Raw genomic sequence first — 14,326 nt, forward strand, 5'->3', positions numbered from 1 at the left:
GACGGGACAACTGTGTTCCACTGACAAGTTCCTTCAATGCTATTTTAAGATGATTCTATCCAGACCTATTAGTCTTGTTCTTCTTCTCTCCAGATGAAACCTACACTGTTATTGTCATTGTTCTGTCTCTATATCTGAGATTCACAGTATATATATATGTTTAATTTTGTAGAAAAAAAAGCAGATCACAGACATGGCACAAAACTAAAGTAATCTCAAATGGCAACTTTCTGGCTTTAAGAAACACTAAAAGAAATCAAGAACAAACAAATGTGGTAGTCAGTATTGGTTACTTTTTTTAACCAAGCATAGGGGAAAAATTATGGAATCACCCTGTAAATCTCCATCCCCAAAACTAACACCTGCATCAAATTAGATCTGCTCATTATTCTGCATCTAAAAAGGAGTGATCACACCTTGGAGAACTGTTGCACCAAGTGGACTGACATGAATCATGGCTCCAACACCAGAGATGTCAATTGAAACAAAGGAGAGGATTATCAAACTCTTAAAAGGGGGTAAATCATCACACAATGTTGTAAAAGATGTTGGTTGTTCACAGTCAGCTGTGTCTAAAATCTGGACGAAATACAAACAACATGGGAAAGTTGTTAAAGGCAAACATACTGGTAGACCAAGGAAGACATCAAAGAGTCAGGACCAGAAACTTAAAGCAACATGTCTCCAAAACAGGAAATGCGCAACAAAACAAATGAGGAACGAATGGGAGGAAACTGGAGTCAACGTCTGTAACCGAACTGTAAGAAACCGCCTAAAGGAAATGGGATTTACATACAGAAAAGCTAAACGAAAGCCATCATTAACACCTAAACAGGAAAAACAAGGTTACACTGGGCTAAGGAAAAGCAATCGTGGACTGTGGATGACTGGATGAAAGTCATATTCAGTGATGAATCACGAATCTGCATTGGGCAAGGTGATGATGGTGGAACTTGTGTTTGGTGCCGTTCCAATGAGATTTATAGAGATGACTGCCTGAAGAGAACATGCAATTTCCGCAGTCATTGATGATATGGGGCTGCATGTCAGGTAAAGGCACTGGGGAGATGGCTGTCATTACATCTTCAATAAATGCACAAGTTTATGTTGATATTTTGGACATCATTGAAATCATTTTTCAAGATGATAATGCATCCTGCCATAGAGCAAAAACTGTGCAAACATTCCTTGAAAAAAGACACATAAGGTCAATGTCATGTCCTGCAAATAGTCCGGATCTCAATCCAATTGAAAATCTTTGGTGGAAGTTGAAGAAAATGGTCCATGACAAGGCTCCAACCTGCAAAGCTGATCTGGCAGCAGCAATCAGAGAAAATTGGAGCCAGATTGATGAAGAGTCCTGTGTGACACTCATTAAGTCCATGCCTCAGAGACTGCAAGCTGTAATAAAAGCCAGAGGTGGTGCAACAAAATACTAGTGATGTTTTGGAGTGTTTTTTTGTTTGTTTTTCATGATTCCATAATTTTTTCCTCAGAATTGAGTGACTCCATAATTTTTCCCCTATGCTTGGTTAAAAAAAGTAACCATTACTGACTACCACATTTTTTGTTCTTGATTTCTTTTAGTGTTTCTTAAAGCCAGAAAGTTGCCATTTGAAATTACTTTAGTTTTGTGCCATGTCTGTGATCTGCTTTTTTCTACAAAATTAAACAACTGAATGAACATCCTCCAAGGCCGGTGATTCCATAATTTTTGCCAGGGGTTGCAATATGTCCATATGGGCTTCATGAACGTCTCAAATATTAGTATACATATTAAGTCAAATGACATGTGAACAAGACTGCAGGTATTTTCATCTGTTCAGCCACAAGGTTGGGCACTGAGGTTGATTGGAAAGGGTCTAATTTGGTTTATTCATTCCAATAATTAATCACCTAGCTAGGGGTTTGAGATCATAGATTAGTATACTGTAAGTTGCACAAATTTCTCTAACAAGAAGAATATTAATTACATTATTACTATTCTTTAGTACTAATACTTAATGGATTTTTAATGGACAAAAATAAAATTTAAAAAGTCTTTCAATGACAACAATAAATTAAGCTTTTCTGTCGGCTTAATTTATTACTAAGTGTCAGAAAAGATCTACTATAATACTGCCCCCCTGTGTACAAGAACACAACTATAATACTGCCCCCTATGTACAAGAATATAACTACTATAATACTGCCCCCTATGTACAAGAATATAACTACTATAATACTGCCCCTATGTACAAGAATATAACTACTATAATACTGCCCCTATGTACAAGAATATAACTACTATAATACTGCTCCCTATATACAAGAATATAACTACTATAATACTGCTCCCTATATACAAGAATATATCTACTATAATACTGCTCCCTATATACAAGAATATAACTACTATAATACTGCCCCCTATGTACAAGAATATAACTACTATAATACTGCCCCTATGTACAAGAATATAACTACTATAATACTGCCCCTATGTACAAGAATATAACTACTATATTTCCCTTATGTACAAGAATATAACTACTAAATATTACCATTATGTACAAGAATATGACTAATATAATACTGCCCCTATGTACAAGAATATGACTAATATAATACTGCTCCTGTGTACAAGAATATAACTACTATAATACTGCTCCTGTGTACAAGAATATAACTACTATCATACTGCCCCTATTTACAAGAATATAACTACTATCATACTGCACCTATGTACAAGAATATAACTACTATCATACTGCCCCTATGTACAAGAATATAACTACTATAATACTGCCCCTATGTACATGAATATAACTACTATCATACTGCCCCTATGTACAAGAATATAACTACTATAATACTGCCCCTATGTACAAGAATATAACTACTATAATACTGCTCCTATGTACAGGAATATAACTACTATGATACTGCTCCTATGTACAAGAATATAACTACTATAATACTGCCCCTATGTACAAGAATATAACTACTATAATACTGCCCCTATGTACAAGAATATAACTACTATAATACTGCCCCCTATATACAAGAATATAACTACTATAATACTGCCCCTATGTACAAGAATATAACTACTATAATACTGCTCCTATGTACCAAATTATAACTACTATAATACTGCCCCTATGTGCAAGAATATAACTACTATAGTACTGCTCCTATGTACAAGAATATAACTACTATATGTAGTAGAATAACTATAAATAGAGAAAAAGGACCAGCATATCCAAGCTAGTGTGAACAGGTGCCAACTCTAGAACACAAACTGCATCTCTGCCATACAAAATGGGAAAAAAGCACTATACAGTGTATATATGAAATATTCATCTGCAAAATTGCTATGACAAAAAATACAGTAAAAAAGAAAGTACTTTAGCGCATAGATTGGCCAATATATGTGAGCTCAACTGCCACGTCAAGGTGTTCTTTATTCTTGGTAATTCATGGCAGACTATAATTACCATAGTACTGCCTTTCTGTACAAGAATATAACTACTATAATACTGCCCCTATGTACAAGAATATAACTACTATAATACTGCTCCTATGTACAAGAATATAATACTATAATACTGCCCCTATGTACAAGAATATAACTACAATAATACTGCGCCTATGTACAAGAATATAACTACTATAATACTGCTCCTATGTACAAGAATATAACTACTATAATACTGCTCCTATGTACAAGAATATAACTGCTATAATACTGCTCCTATGTACAAGAATATAACTACTATAATACTGCCCCTATGTACAAGAATATAACTACTATAATACTGCTCCTATGTACAAGAATATAACTGCTATAATACTGTCTGTGGAATGGTAAGACTCTTCATTATAATATAGCTGATAATATAATCTATTGTAGGTTTGCACTTGATGCTGAGTCTTGGATTCACCACTTGTTTAGACTTTCACCATCTTTATTGCATCCTTTGATCCCTCATGAGTTCAGGACTTCACAGAGATCCTCCAAAGAGCTCTTTGGTTTTGGCCATGGTGGAGGGGTTGGAGTGTGATTGAGTGTGTGGACAGGTGTTTTTTATACAGGTAACAAGCTCAAACAGGTGCAATTAATACAGATAATGTGTGCAGAGTAGGAGGGATTCTTAATAAAAAAAACTAACAGGTCTGAGAGAGCCAGAATTCTTGCTGGTTGGTCGGTGATCAAATACTTATTTCATACAATAAAATGCAATTTAATTATGTAAAAATATAAAAATCATACAATGTGATTTTCTGTTTTTAGATTCTGTATCTAACAGTTGAAGTGTACCTATGATAAAAATTACAGATCTCTCCAACAGGGCAGAGAAGTACGCCTGCGCAGGAGAACTATACCGGGGAGACTGTGTGCATGACACAGGGGCGAGTCATTCACATGAAGCAAGAAGGACGGCGATAGTAAGAAGATGGGAGGCGCCGGACCAAGAACATTGACACCCCTTGGACAGGACCGCCCCGCAGGTGAGTATAATAAAAGTTATTTTTCTTCACTTACAGGTCGGGTTGGGGGCAGATATACAGCATTATAGAATGTTACATATCAGCCCTGAAAGATGATGGCCGTATCTCACATCGGCCAAACATGGTGACAGGTTCCCTTTAAGTTCTGTTTTTCTAATGTATCAAATACTTATTTCATACAATGTGATTTCTGGATTTTTTTTTATAAGATTTGATCTCTCACAGTTGAAGTGTACCTACGATAAAAATTACAGACCTCTGCATCCTTTGTAGGTGGGAAAACTTGTAAAATCGGCGGTGTATCAAATATATATTTTTCCCACTGTATATGACATACATCCTTTATTTTTTACTAGCTTCCCCTCTGTGGGTTCTCCCTCTAATTTTCAGTTGTCTCTAAGCTAGTGGGTGCAGACTGGCTGATATTATGTTTTCCACAGAGATATGAAGCATCCTGTTTTCCTGTTTCTATGTAGCACATGGTCAGCCACAGCATGAAGGACATAATATAGCAGTACTAAGCAGTGTAGCTGTGAATCAAGCACTGTCATGCAATACACACTAACTAGAAAGCAGCAGAATGACTTCCTCCTCTTTCACTCTACTCTTGTCTTCTTCATAGATTTCAATATGCAGCTGGAATCTGATCGATTGGTGAGATAGCAATCTCTAGGTTTGATCAAAATGGGGACTGACGGTATTTCAGAGTGAATGATGAGAGCAAGAGATGGAAAGAAATGGCTCATAAAAACGCTGTTATTTATTTTTTTTAAATTAAATAATGAAATAAATGGCTGTGGGGTCCCCCCATTTTTGACAACCAGCCAAGCTAAAGCTGACAGCTGAGGGCTGGTAAGGGGCCATGGATATTGCCTCCCCAGTCTAAAAATAGCAGTCCGCAGCCACCCAGAAAAGGCGCATCTATTAGACGTGCCAATTCTGGCCCCTTGCCTGGCTCTTCCCACTTGCCCTGTGGTGGTGGCAATATCCATGGCCCCTTCCCAGCCTAAGAATACAAGCCCCCAGCTGTCTGCTTTAGCTTGGCTGGTTGTCAAAAATAGGGTGAACCCATGCAGTTTTTTAAATTATTTACTTAAATAATAAAAAAAAAAAATAACAGCTTGGGTACCCCACTATTCTTGATAGTAAAAATAAAACGCCTGAAAATAACGTTGTGTAAAGGAGTCAGAGCATGCGCATGTGTACGGGCACGCACAGCCCTCTCCTCCTTCTTTCGTTAGCTTTGCTACACTTTTGGGTCACAACAAAAATGATAGAGGGCTGTATGCGGTCACAAGCTCCTGCGCTCTTAAAATGAGCTTTCTCTGTGGACACTGCTCACTTCAAACGAGCCAGCAATGTCAATCAACATAGAGGGAGGCAAATGCATAGGGCAAAACGAAGCACTGAGCAGCTCGGTCACTCCTAGTGTATTAGTTTTTTTTATAAAATACTTGGTAAAAACTTACTTTGGAGTGGAGTATACATTTAATACGAGCTGTAAAACATCGATAGCAATTACAAACAGGTTACAAATAATGTCAAAATTATGAATGATAAGCGCTAGGGACTAACCATGCACACCATGAATTCATAGTGACAGGACACCAGCAGGCGCAGTAGAAAAGCAGCATAGTCTGGCCGGTGGCGCAATGCCCTCACTCCTCTCAACATGCTGCCGCGCTGTCTCTTTGATTACACACGTTTGCACAGGTAATTTCAGACTCTGACCACTGTTCGCTATTGTCCTTCATCCAAATGAAAACTGCCAGTAAACAGATTATTCTCCGTGTAACAGCTTCCCGCAATTGCTATAGATAGAGCCCATCTGTGTAGGTAAATGGTTTTTTTTTTTTTCTAAAGAACATATTTTGAGATTTTAAAAGGGAAAATCCATTCTTACAACCAATTGCTAAATTGTTCCACTGCATCAAAAATGAAAAAAAAGAGAAAGTTACTTTGCAAATAGTTTTCATAAAAAAAAATAAATAAATTACTGTTTTGTGTACAAAGCTCCTAAGAGGATTTAAATGTTTCCATGGTAACAGACTACAAATAAATTCTGTGTAGTCAAGAGTCTGCAGTTATTCTCACTTCTGTGTGTCCATCTATACAACCAATTGGTAAATTGTTCCACTGCATCGAAAATGAAAAAACAAAAATTACTTTTTAAGTAGTTTTCATAAAAAAAAAAAAAAGATTAAAAATAATCTACTGTTTTGTGCATAAAGCTCCCAAGATCTAAATGTTTCCATGGTAACAGACTACAAATAAATTCTGTGTAGTCAGAGTATGCAGTTATTCTCACTTCTGTGTGTCCTTATATATTTGGCACAGGAAGGAGAACTAAGGGACCATAAGATTGTAGGATGAGACTATGCACAGACTGTTTGAAGACACAAAATAGCAAAATGTTAATTTGGTGAAATATGTGTATATATATCTATATGTGTGTAATGACATATGTCTAGGGTTATATGTGTGACTGGTGATAATGTAACATCTGTCCTGAAGGCAAGTCGCACCTAGGTGTTAATAGGTACTTCCTTGGGACTAGTAGAAATTGTGTCTCCATATCTCACCAGGAGGTCTAGCTAGGGCCAAGAAGAAAGGTAACATTTGGCACCTCCTAGGTCTTGGAGAGGAGATGCTAATTGCGGCCTGAGGGGATCTATTCCTGAGAACCTTTTCACAAGTGTCTCAAGGGAAAAATAATATATTCATTAGTAGCGCGGCCGTGGCCAATCAAAAAGCCAGCAATTATGATATTAACCTGAGGGGCCGGTCTAGAAACCTGACCTCCAGACCAAAGTTATAAATTTAGGCTGCAGACAGAGAATTGTGTTCACATGATGGGGGCAGCCTGAGAAGCTGGTGTGATCCAATCTACATTCATCCTACCCTCAGGGAGCAGAAGCAACTACCAGTTAGATAATTTCTGTAAGTTTCTCCTCTTTATTTTATACTGTTTTGCATAAGTTGTATGTTTTTATTATCATATTTTTATACCTTTTTCTTATTGTAAGCATTGAACCTTTTGTTAATAAAGTATAAAACTTTACAAGTTGAACCTTGAATGTTCTAAAAGAATCCATAGCCTAAGGTGTGTGAGCCTTATGAGTGATATACATATTTTTATTAGTATTATTATTTCCGGGACTCATCCCCCGTGTATTCGATGAGTGGTGGCAGCGTGTATGAGCGGGTGTGTGGCCTGGGTCAGTGTGTGATTTATGCTCCCATTACAGCATAGGACAGAGGTTGAATGCTGGACTGGGAGTGGGGAGATAGATTAACCCTTGCAGGCACAACCCCAAGTCACGTGTGAGAGCAGGCACGTGACGAATAAGTGACACCACGGAGAAGGGATTATTTTATACTGTTTTTCATAAGTTGTATGTCTTTTTATTATATTTTATACCTTTTTCTTATTGTAAGCACTGAACCTTTTGTTATTAAAGTATAAAACTTTAACAAGTTCAACCTTGAATGTTCTAAAAGAATCCATAGCCTAAGGTGTGTGAGCGTTATGAATGATAGACATTATTAGTATCCGTGACAGTTAATTAGAGATTATTTGCAAACTTAATTTTCTTTGATACAAATGCAAGCGAACAATACAAGAAAAAAATTGTCTGCTGCAGTGGATCTTCCCATTATATTGGCCATAAGTTACATTAAACTGTCACCAACTAATTGAAATTAGTAGAATTGATCAACCAATAATGGGATGATATTTTAAGATCTTAAAAGGGTTGTCCCATAATAATTGCAATTATCTCTTATCCAAACCGATGGGTTCACCACCAAATATAGCATAGTTAGCAAGGCCGAAAAAAGACATTTGTCCATCCAGTTCAGTCTATATTCCGTCAGAATAAATCCCCAGAGCAAATTCCTTCTAAATAACCTAATAACTGTAAGATACAATATTGTTCTGCTCCAGGAAGACATCCAGGCCTCTCTTGAACCCCGCGACTGAGTTCACCATCACCACCTCCTCAGGCAAGAAACTCCAGATTCTCACTGCCCTAACAGTAAGAATCCTCTTCTATGTTGGTGGAAAAACCTTCTCTCCTCCAGACGCAGAGAATGCCCCCTTGTGACCATCACCTTCCTTGATATAAACAGATCCTCGGAAAGATATTTGCATTGTCCCCTTATACATGGTTATTAGATTGCCCCTCAGTCGTCTTTTTTCTAGACTAAATAATCTAATTTTCCTATCGCCACGACAGCACCCCACGAGAGAGGGGATCCGCCCACCATCTGGACAGGAACCTACAGGTTAAAAAGGGGCGGTCCCCCTCGCCCTCCAGTTTGGGTTCCTTTCCGGACGGCGGGAGCCTGCAGGTCAACTTACCCGGGTCCACCAAACCTCTGCGCGGTGTCCGGAGAGAACGGCAGAATCGGGGGCACCGGAAGCAGCGTCAGGGTGACCTGCTCGCAGACCCCCCTCGTCTGACCGGAGCGAATGCGTTCCCAGGGGGCGGGGAATGCCGCCCTGGGTCGCAGACGCGCGACGCTTGTGACCCGGAATTAGTTATTCTACTTCCAGGGAAGGCCGGGAGGAGGAGAGCGGCAAATATAAAATGCAGAGCCGCGGAGGGTGAGTGTGCGTGGCAGCATGTCCTCGATTGGGGATGCCAAGCACTTGCAGCTGGCAGAGCAGCAGAGGAAGAGCAGCAGTCGGTCACGCAGCAGTGACATGGTATGCGGGTGGCAGGAATCTGGGGTTACAAAGTCAAAGCATAAACAGTGTGCTTTGTGCACGGAACCATTGCCAGACAGTTATATAAAGAAACTGTCAGGCTTGTATCTGCCGTACTTTATCAGAAGAAGACTCTCTCCGTACATCGAATTTGAGGGAGGTCATTAGGGAAGAAATAAGATGTTCCCTTAAATCAAAACGGCATGAAAAAATCAGGACGGATGTCATGTCTGATTCAAGTCCTTCCCTACAGGAAAGCGAATGTTCAGAGAGCTCCTCGCCACCCTCCTCGGAGGATGAGGGAAGGCCTTGTTTTTCTATAGATAATATGGAAACCCTAGTCAAAGCAGTTTGGGCAACTATGGGTGTCACAGAAAATAAGGAAGCAAGATCTGCCCAGGACATTATGTTTGCGGGGCTGTGCCAAAGAAATTGTAAAACGTTCCCGGTGGTGGACACAATCAAAGATCTGGTCAGACGGGAGTGGGATAAGCAGGATAAAGGGTTCTTACCATCCACTGCAAAGAAAAGATACCCCTTTGATGATGACCTCTTATCTCAATGGATAAAGATTCCTAAGGTAGACACAGCAGTAGCTTCCACCTCAAAATCAGCCTCGTTACCACTGGAAGATGTGGGTCTCCTTAAAGACCCATCAGATAGAAAGGCGGACATTTTCCTTAAAAAAGTGTGGGAATCATCCTCGGGAGCCTTCAAACCCGCGATTGCTGGTACCTGTACTGCCAGATCCGTTATGGTCTGGGTAACTCAGCTAGAGGAGCAACTTAAAGCGAAAGATCCTAGAGAAAAGTTGTTGGATTCCTTGTCCCAGATCCGAGAGGGAGTAGCCTATTTGGCGGAAGCTTCAATAGACTCTTTGAAATTAGTGGCAAGATCAGCTGGTCTTTCAAATGCGGCCCAGCGGGCACTTTGGTTTAAGACCTGGAAGGGAGATGCTCAGGCTAGATCCAAGTTGTGCACCATTCCATGTAGGGGTGAGTACCTATTTGGCCCGTGCTGGATATCCTTGCAAAGGTAGAGGATAGGAAGAAGGGATTTCCTAAAGTGTTTAATCCCACTTTTAGGAACGCCTTCAGAAGACGCATGCCTTTCAGAAGATTTCAATCAGACCAGCAAGGATATAGTCGCGATTGGGAACCGGCGGAGCAAAAGAAGAAAGGTGGATACTATGGAAACCCCTCATCTTCAAGACGCAGACACAACTATAGATAGAGATCTACCAGTGGGGGGTAGATTAAATTTTTTTCTCAATAAATGGATTAAAATAACTTCTAGTAACTGGATATTGGGGGTAGTTGCGTCAGGGTTGAGATTGGAATTTCTGAAGATTCCCCCGGATCATTTTGTATTAACTTCGCTTGATTCTCCAGCTCAACAACAGGCTCTAGAAGTAGAGATTCAGCAGTTACTTAAAAAGCGGGTTATTGAAGAGGTTCCAAAACACCAGGAGAAGACAGGATTTTATTCTCCGCTATTTTTGATTTCCAAACCCGAGGGGTCCTTTAGGACCATCATAAATTTGCGTAAATTAAATAAATTTCTTCAATATCGCGCTTTTAAGATGGAATCCATTAAATCAACAACTAAACTTTTGTTTTCCAGGTGCTACATGTCGGTACTGGATCTAAAAGATGCATACTACCATCTGCCAGTTTTTAAAGATCACCAACAGTTCCTCAGGATGGCAGTGCGGATAAATCATCAGGTTAGGCATTTTCAATTTCTGGCAATGCCCTTCGGCCTATCCATGGCACCTAGGATATTTACTAAAATTATTTCAGAAGTAATGGCCCATGTAAGGGAGAAGGATACCCTTGTGACACCCTATTTAGATGATTTTTTGATAGTCGGGAATTCGATTTGCCAATGTAAGGCCCGTGTAAATGCCATAATATCGTCCTTACAGGAACTCGGTTGGATGATCAACATAGAAAAATCAAGGCTAGAACCTGCCAGGTGTCAGATTTTTCTAGGGATTCTTCTAAATTCAGAAGACCAATCATCTTTTCTACCAGAGGAAAAGAAGCAGAAGATTATTCGCAAAGTAACGGCTGTAAGAAAGGATCCGAATTTAAAATTGAGAGGCGCAATGTCCCTGCTAGCGTCACTGACAGCGTGTATACCAGCCGTGAGATGGGCTCAAGCTCATACTCGTATGCTACAGTTCGAAATCCTCCAGGCAGAAAAAACTTCAGGGTTCTCTAGATGGAAAACTCAGACTATCCCCAGCCACCCTTCACGATCTAAAATGGTGGCTCAGTCTGCTTCATTTATCAAGAGGAGTTCAGTGGAGCATCACACCAGACAGGATAGTTGCGACCGATGCCAGTCCATTTGGTTGGGGAGCCCACATGGGGGAGGTTCTGGCCCAAGGGCGGTGGTCGGATCTAGAGTCCCAAGGCTCGTGAAATTTAAAAGAACTCTCAGCAGTCAAACATGCTCTCCTTCACTTGCTACCAAAGCTGAAGAGCTCGCATGTACGGGTACAAACCGACAATATGACTGTAGTAGCCTACCTCAACCATCAGGGAGGAACAAGATCGCAATCTCTGATGTCCATAACAGCACAGATACTGTCCTTGGCCGAGAGTCACTTTCATTCTCTATCGGCAATTCACATAAAAGGACAGCTCAATATGGAGGCAGACTATCTCAGTCGCCATTCCCTTTGGCAGGGGGAATGGTCTTTAGACAAACAGATATTCAAACAGATAGTCAGGCTCTGGGGGTTACCAGTCATAGATCTGTTTGCTAGGAGAGAAAACAGAAAGGTGAGGGTGTTTGCATCTCTCCAGGCAACAGACCAACTGTGCATAGTAGATTCCCTTCGGGTCCATTGGAACTTTCCGCTAGCATATGCGTTTCCCCCAATGTGCTTGATTCCTCTAGTTCTCAGGAAGATCAGGGAAGAGAGGGCAAGAGTAATTCTAATTGCCCCCTTCTGGCCCAGGAGGCCTTGGTTCTCTCTCCTCAGGGCAATGTCAATGACCGATCCTTGGGTGTTGCCAGTGGTTCCGGAGCTCCTTTCTCAAGGTCCATTTCATCATCCCAATTTGGAGACTCTTCATTTGACGGCGTGGAACTTGAGACGGAGCTTCTGAGGAAAAGAGGTTTTTCCGGGGCTTTGATTTCTACCTTGTTAAGAAGCCGGAAAGAGGTCACTACTAGGATTTATTCTAGGGTCTGGAGAAAATTCCTTACATTCCATCAACAACCCCTAGCAGATAAAGTTCCAATTCCGGCCATTCTGGAATTCCTTCAGAAAGGCTGGGAATTGGGTTTGGCAGTTAGCACATTGAGAGTCCATGTTTCAGCCTTAGGGGCCTTATATAACAGTGATGTAGCAGGGAATAGATGGGTTGCTAGGTTTATCAAAGCATGTCAGCTTAGTAACCCGGTCCATATTGCAAGATTGCCCCCTTGGGATCTAAATTTAGTGCTCGAGGCGTTAACTGAACCTCCTTTCGAACCGTTAGATTCTATCCCAATTAAAAATTTGACCTTAAAGACAGCTCTACTTTTAGCACTAACATCTGCTAGGAGGGTTAGTGATATCCAAGCGTTTTCAGTTGATCCTCCCTATCTAATAATTCTCCAGGATAAAATTGTTTTAAAACCAGATCCTGCATACCTGCCAAAGGTATCATCTAGGTTTCATAGAAGCCAGGAGATATACCTACCATCCTTTTATGAAAACCCAGCTTCAGTACAGGAGAAAAAATATCATACTCTAGACATTAAAAGGGCAGTGTTAGAGTATTTAAATAGGACACAAAGCTGGAGACATAGTAGGGCTTTGTTTGTCTCTTTCCAGGATCGAAGGAAAGGTTCGAGTGTCACGAAGAGTTCTATCGCTAGATCGATTAAGGATGCGATATGTCTTGCCTATTCCGCCAAAGGGGAGACACCACCAGAGGGCATCAAAGTGCACTCCACTAGGACTATGGCATCATCCTGGGCAGAGAAGCCAGATGTCCCCATGATATGATATGTAAGGCGGCAACTTGGTCATCACCTTCCACCTTTTATAAGCACTATCGCCTTGATCTATCTGCTAATTCCAGCTCACACTTTGGCAGTTCAGTACTTAGTGCTGTGGTCCCTCCCAGTTAAATAGTCTTTGAAAGTCTCTTGTGGGGTGCTGTCGTGGCGATAGGAAAATCGGTTTTTACTTACCGGTAATAGGATTTTACAGAGTGCCTTTAGTGATCACTCTATAGAGGTGATGGTACTTAGTATTGTTTAAGATGTTATTATCATGTACTGATTCATTGGTGGTATCCCTTGATACTCTGGAACACAAACTGGAGGGCGAGGGGGACCGCCCCTTTTTAACCTGTAGGTTCCTGTCCGGATGGTGGGCGGATCCCCTCTCTCGTGGGGTGGGGTGCTGTCCTGGACTCTGTAAAATCCAATTAACGGTAAGTAAAAACCAGTTTTGCTAATCTCTCTGGGTATTGTAGTTCCCCCATGACCTTTATTGCCCTCCTTTGTTCTTGCTCTAGTTCCATTATATCCTTCCTGAGCACCGGTGCCCAAAACTGTACACAGTTCTCCATGTGCGGTCTAACTAGAGATTTGTACAGAGGCAGTATAATGCTCTCATCATGTGTATCCAGGCCTCTTTTAATGCCCCTCATGATCCTGTTTGCCTTGGCAGCTGCTGCCTGGCACTGGCTGCTCCAGGTAAGTTTATCATTAACTAGGATCCCAGAGTCCTTCTCCATGTCAGATTTACCCCGTGGTTTCCCGTTCAGTGTGTAATGGTGATATTGATTCCTTCTTCCCATGTGTATAATTTACATTTATCATTGTTAAACCGCATCTGCCGCCTCCCGCCCCAAGTTTCCAACTTATCCAGATCCATCTGTACATATAAAATCAGGAATCCTGTTTCCCGATGAGGATGGAGCTTTAGTGCGTATACGCAACCACAGTCTATGGAAGCAGTGATTGCGCATGTGCATTACTGCTACCAGAGATGTGCGCAAGCGCTTCACTCATACAGGACTCCTGTTCTCGGTAAGCTTCCCAATGGTAAAACACATCTGAAATGACTTATCCCATAGAAGCTAAATGTCGCTCATGGGATAAGTGACT

Source organism: Ranitomeya variabilis, chromosome 6 (genome assembly GCF_051348905.1).
Source record: "Ranitomeya variabilis isolate aRanVar5 chromosome 6, aRanVar5.hap1, whole genome shotgun sequence".
Taxonomy (NCBI): domain Eukaryota; kingdom Metazoa; phylum Chordata; class Amphibia; order Anura; family Dendrobatidae; genus Ranitomeya; species Ranitomeya variabilis.